This window comes from Choloepus didactylus, chromosome 10 (genome assembly GCF_015220235.1).
Source record: "Choloepus didactylus isolate mChoDid1 chromosome 10, mChoDid1.pri, whole genome shotgun sequence".
Taxonomy (NCBI): domain Eukaryota; kingdom Metazoa; phylum Chordata; class Mammalia; order Pilosa; family Megalonychidae; genus Choloepus; species Choloepus didactylus.
In genome coordinates, this window is record NC_051316.1 from 119816839 (window position 1) to 119823448 (window position 6610).

Sequence of the window (6610 nt, forward strand, 5' to 3'; positions counted from 1 at the left end):
CTCAGCATTCCCTTCTAATGAACATTTTAAAATATTATTTTATATTTATGTTTAGAAAATATATACTTACTTAAGAATATATGAGAAATAAGTAGTAATGCTATATTATTATTTCTTGTATTCTATTCAATGGATCATTCAGACAAATAATTTTAAAATAACTATAATTCTAACAGTAATCTTTGGCAGAATTTTAGGGAAATCTGTCCAGGGTTTCACAATTTAGAATTTTGCTCTCCAAAAATTTGAAAGAGATAATCTTTATTATCTATTAAAAGTCTGCTCCACCATATCTAGATTATTAGGAAGTTTTAAGAAGAATGAATGTTGTGTTCTGTGAAATGCTTTTTGGCATCATGGTAATGACCATTTTTTTTTACTGTTTGATATTGATAAATTTTCAATAATTTGCAAGTTCATGAAGTAATGAAAAAATTAGATCACTTTAATTTTAATTAGATCACCATACAGTTTGATAACTTTATGATTTTTGCATAAATTTATAAATGAGATTGATTGATAGTTTTATTCAATCTTTGACAATTTGGGATAAGAAGGCTATTTTAGTTTGATGAAATGATTTTCAAAGTGTTCCATGGCTTTTTTTACACTGAGACATGTTATATAACACAGGAATCATTTGTTTGTTGAAAGTATAAAATAACTTTCATAAGCATACTGCCTTCAGGATCCATTTTGGGAATCCAATTCTCACAATGGTGTCCACATTATCCACCACAGTATATGCCATGGTATTTGTTGAATAAATGAATAAATGAAGGATGCCCTGAGAGGGGTACACACAGGCTTCTGTGACAGCACATGGGGGAACATCCTTCTCAGGCCAGGAGGTGAGAAAGTTTTCCTAGAAAACAGAGTAAGTTGGGAAGGACCCTTCCACCTTAAGAAAACAGCATGTACAAATGCATAAGGAAGATGGCAGTATTTGGGGGAGACTGAAAGGAATTCAGCACCGCTATTGCAGGGTCCTGGGGCTATCAGTAGTGGATCCACAATTTGCACACTAGAGGAACCTAGAGGAGACTATGTGATTGGAGAGGGGCTAAAGGAGTTTTCTTGAAGCTGTATTGCAAGTAAGCACACAGATGTTTATTTGACTGTATTTCTCTATTACAGTGTCTTTTGTGGGGAGGTTGAGAGAGATCATGGGGCAAATCCACTGCGATAACTTCTCCCTTATCATCATCATGTGGAGGAAAAATGGCAGATGTGGGAGGAAAGGAAACTGAAGAGGTAAAGACAGGCGTTTTTTGATGGGTTAATTCAGTGTATTTGGTGAATTTACTGTTTCCATTTTCTTTCATTTGCCTTAGATTCTGCAAAAATGGTCTCCATTGCCTGGAACCTTTTGAATAAAGAGAAAGAGAGGCATTCCTCCTTCATCTTAAGTACCTCTCAGGATAGAAGTACTCTTTCTACAATTGTAAAATTGATTCCTTGTCCTACTATTCTCTTCCTCCTTTTCTTCCTTTATGGCTGCTGTGTTCTAAAAAATTTAAATTACTGCCTTAAACCAATCCCTTTGTGGAAACAAGTCCATATTGACATGTGCCAATATGAATAGGGGCAGAAAAGGAGGTAAAGGATAAGGAGAACATTTTCCAATTAACTAACATATTGGTACTATCATCACTCTTTTTGTAAAAAACTTTATTGTATTAACCTAAATATATATGTACACACACACACACACATATACACACACACAACTAAAAAATTTCCATTTTAACCATTTCCAGGTGTACACATGATATTAATTACATTCACAACATCACTGTCTAGGTGAAGCTCTCTAAGAAGAGAAAGGCTATGATAAACAATGGAGAGAAAAAGAACTTTTCCCCTCTTCTCTCCCTCACAGGGACCCAGGAGGGCTCTCCTCTACCAGGAATGAGCCCCCCATCCTGTCTTCAAACTCTGGATATGAAATGGCCAAAGCAAATATGTGCTTGTGGGGTGAGGATAAGATCAACAAGGAATAGTCTCATTCTATACGCAGAGCCTAGTAAGTACAGTTACTACATCATGGTGTAGCAAAGTGTGAGACAGTTCTGTATGGGTTCTACTATCTTGCTTGGGCTCCATAGCAGAATCAAAATGAAACAACTGGGGCACAATTGCATTTCTAATGATGTGGGGCTAATGTTACAAGTAGGAGGAGCTTCTCAATTGAAAAGATCAGTTGGGCTGGAAAAGGTAGTTAAGTCAAGAAGGACCATTAAAGACATATAGATCTGCAGAAGGACAAGGATAGGGGATTCCAGATGTGTAATCAGCAGAGGCAAAGATGATAGGATTGTTGTAAAAATTTTCTTTTCCTTAGAGTTAGGGTATGAATATGTGAAGTGTTGTTTGGTGTATTGGTTAAGGGGTTGACTTTTGAGTCAGGTGGCTGTATATTGAATTCAGGCTCTACCAAATATTATCTCCCTGACTTTGGGAAATTTACTTAAACTTCTCTTTGTCTCTGTTCCTTCACCTGTAAAATGGGTGTAATGATGGTATCTATCTCAAGGGTAGTGGTGAAGATTAATTAACACATGGAAAATGCTTACAACAGTGCCGGGCACAAAGTGTTCAATAAAAAGTAGCTGTTATCACCTCAGCCATATGTGTCACTATCTTAATCTTCTTGTCCAGTACTAAAAATAATATGGGGTCCTAGGGATTTATTCCACATTCCAGATACAACAATTAACAGTAAAGTATATATAAATAATGTTGATATGATGATGGTGATGAGAGCCCAAAACTGAAAATGTAATTTATACCACTCAATTGTACACTTGAAAATGGTTAACTTGGAAAATTTTGGTTGTATATATGTTACAATAAAAAGTTTTTAAAAAATGAATACTGGATGAAATATTAGCCTACCAGGGAGGGGGATGGGACATAAAATATGCATCTAAGAGTTTGGTGTTAAAGAAAGAAGATTGGAGAGCTCAGACTGATTAGAAAAGTATAAAAATTATGAAGAAAGGCATTTCCACATGATCTATACTTGAGGAGGAAGAATTCCAGGCCCTGGGAGAAAACTGTAAATGATGGGGCTCAGGGTCCTCAAACCCTGAGAGCTCCTGTGTATAATCCTCCAATGATCCTGAGACTTCAACTGGCTTTTGAAAGAGGATCAATTAGATGCACCAATGGGAGTAAAAAAGTTCATAGTCTGTCAATTGTGCTCCCAAACTTACCCTAAGAAAGGTAAATCATTTTTTCCCCTTCTGTGCTGGGCAGGTAGACTTAAAAATTATAATATAATTTTTAAAATAAACATAAAAGTATTAGTTTATTATACTGTATACAAAATAAAATATAATGATATATAATATTTTTGCCAGGTTGAAACAATTTGCTGTTCTAGGCACCTAACAGATTTTTGCCTGGTTTACTTCTCATGACAATCTGACAAATAACGATTACATCTCCCCATTTTACTATGAGCTCACTGAGACTCAGACAAATTAATCAATTTACCAAGGTTATACTCAGGTTAAATGATATTGTGCTGGGTCTACATTATTTTTTAAACAGAGCTAGCCTCATTGGAAAATACCTTGCATTTCAAAATATTTATTAATAAAGAAGCCTTATTTATCTACATTTGAAAGACATTTGTCATTGCCTCATATTTGGCTGTCCAAGCAGATTTCTTGGAGTATTTGTAGCATTGCCTCTGCTGCTCCATGGTCCTGAGAGGTAGGCAATTTCTCAGTGCCCCAGTTTCATCATCAATAAAATTAATATCATATCCTTGCCCTTCCTGATTTCTAGTTGTGTTCAAGAATCAAACAAAATAATGGAAGTAAATTTGTGCCCAAAATAAACATTATAAATATAAATTTCCCTAAGTCATGTCCTTATGTGAACCCTGCAGGTGACATGGACACATGGAGATGGGGAATTACTACGAAGTGTTGGAATTCTTTCTGGTGGGGTTTTCCCAATACCCTGAGCTCCAGCTTTCTCTGCTCATGTTCTGCCTCATCATGTACCTGATAATCCTCCTGGGAAACAGCCTCCTCATTATCCTCACCATCCAGGATTCCTGCCTCCTCTTCCCCATGTACTTCTTCCTTGGGAACCTCTCATTCTTGGACATCTGCTACACATCATCATCCATTCCTCCAAATGCTCAGTATATTTAGGTCTGAGAGAAAGTCCATCTCCTTCATTGGCTGTGCTCTGCAGATGGTTGTCTCCCTTGGCTTGGGCTCCACTGAGTGTGTCCTCCTGGCCATGATGGCCTATGACCGGTACGTGGCCATCTGCAACCCACTGAGGTACCCCGTCATCATGAACAGGGTGCTGTGTGTGCACATGGCTGTGTGGTCCTGGATCATAGGCTGTCTGACCTCCCCAGTGCAGACAGTGCTAGCAATGATGTTGCCTTTCTGTGGGAATAATGTCATTGATCACATTACCTGTGAGTTACTGGCTCTTCTTAAACTCACCTGTTCAGGTATCACCATCAATGTGCTCATCATGACAGTGACAAATATTGCTTTATTGGTGATTCCTGTACTGCTAATCTTCATCTCCTATGTTTTCATCCTCTTTAAAATACTGAGAATTAACTCTGCTGAGGGAAGAAAGAAAGCCTTTCCTACCTGTTCAGCCCATCTGGCTGTGGTAATTCTATTCTGTGGGTCAGCCCTTTTTATGTACATGAAGCCTAAGTCAAAAGACACAAAGACATCTGATGAAATCATTGGTCTGTCTTATGAAGTGATAACCCCAGTGTCAAACCCCATCATTTATAGTCTGAGGAATAAGGAGGTAAAGGAGGCCATGAAGAAAGTCCTCAGCAAATACCTGCATCTATGGAAAATTTGAAAGATTTTGAGGCATATGATTTCCTCAGTGAGGAACAGATCTTTTTTTTTTTTTTTGTATTCAAAATGATATTGCAGAACCTCTTGTTTTGAGAACTTGAATGTTTGTAAAGCCAAATGTGGGAATGACATTCCATGTAAACAGTTCTGAATAGTGCCTTATCTGCTGGGTTTCCAGCCGTAAGCAGGTCTGCCAATTGTTCCCATAAAAGTCATGTTGTTCATCGAGATGAATCTCAATTCCCACCTCTCTCCCTTCCTCCCTCCTCCATCCCTCCATCTGCATTTTCCTCCATCCCTTTGTTTCCCACCTTCCTTCCTCCCTCTTTTCCTCACTTCCTCCCTCTATACCTTCACCTCCCCCTCCTCTACTTTTTCCTTCTCCTTCTTTTCAGACTCCTTCTTTGTCTCCTTTCTCATTCCCTTTGAAGTGAATTTCTGTTGTTTGTGCTGTCCAGCACCTCTGCTTCTTATAAATGAATGTAAATTTTTCTTATGAGTAACCACAATCCCTCACTCCCAATCCATGTTGTTCTGGGTGGAGCTGATCTAACTCTCTGGATATAGGAGTAATCATGGAACAGCCCTTAGCAGTGAGAAAGAACACCCATTCCTCTAGGCACAGTGACTATGATACAGTGATTGGCACACTATAGCAAGTGACCTGAACCAAACTAATCAAATGCACTCCCAGGAATTCTGCCTCAGTGACAGAAAACAGAACTCTTTTGGCAAGGGTCTCTCAGTTGGTGGAATGGGAACTTGGAGCCCCTGCTGGCCATCTTGGCCAACATGTGGGGAAATATTAGCTGAGAAGGAAAGCTGAGCTGAGATAGTGTGCCTGATGATGTGATTATGTCATTTTAACTCCTGAATCCAGCTGTGGCTAAAGCCAGATTGACCAGATTTACTTTCTATTTATATACATTGTTATTTTATAAAAAAAAAAATTGAGTTGGTTTATCATTTTATAAAAAAATTTACAACGATACAAATCCTAACTAATACATTCCCTTGTCTTACTTCCTCCTCATTCCACTTATATTCTTGAGGCAAAAAAAAAACATAAAAAAATTGTAAGATACATTCTCTGAGTGGTCCCAAATTCCCCACCCTGTAGGGGTTCTCTTTCTCTTTATAACTAAATTGTAATAATCTAACTTCTATTCAGAACTCCAGTCACCTATCCAGTTATTTCCGAGGATAATTCACATATTTTATTTTTTGTTTTCATTAGTTTGCTCCAGACAGATGTTCTGGACTTTTCTACCATTCTCTGGGCTTCAATCAATCTTCAATAATTCTTTGGATTATAGTATTTTGCTTTTATATAATGTATATAAGGTTTATAATAGACATTGTTCTTTGGTAGAATATGGCCAATCTGATGGGATTACATATTAATACACACAGCCAGTAATAAGCCTGCTTAGGAAAGCTTTCCCATAACAGATGTCACATACCTGGTTCTGTCCATTCTGGGCTCCAGGACCATGACTGCAATAGGTCAGGCAGGGCTCACCTAATCCAGTTATACATAGACAGCAGCTTTAATGAGCTCATAAATTGATAAAAATAAAAATAACATAAATGATATATTAATCTACAGAATAGAGACTTCTATTATGTTTATATCCAGCCCTGATGTGCTAGTAGTCATTTCAAGCATAACAAATCTAAAACAGAACTCTTGATTCCCTCTATCCCCACACTACTTCTCCCTGAGTCTTCCCCATCTCAGGGAGTGGCAG

The 6610-nt window shown here is 37.7% G+C and overlaps 1 pseudogene; it reads left to right on the forward strand.

Annotated features, from left to right (window-relative positions):
- The first annotated feature begins 3920 nt into the window (after positions 1 to 3920).
- On the forward strand, positions 3921 to 4860 carry LOC119505634 (annotated as a pseudogene).
- The last annotated feature ends 1750 nt before the right edge of the window (positions 4861 to 6610 follow it).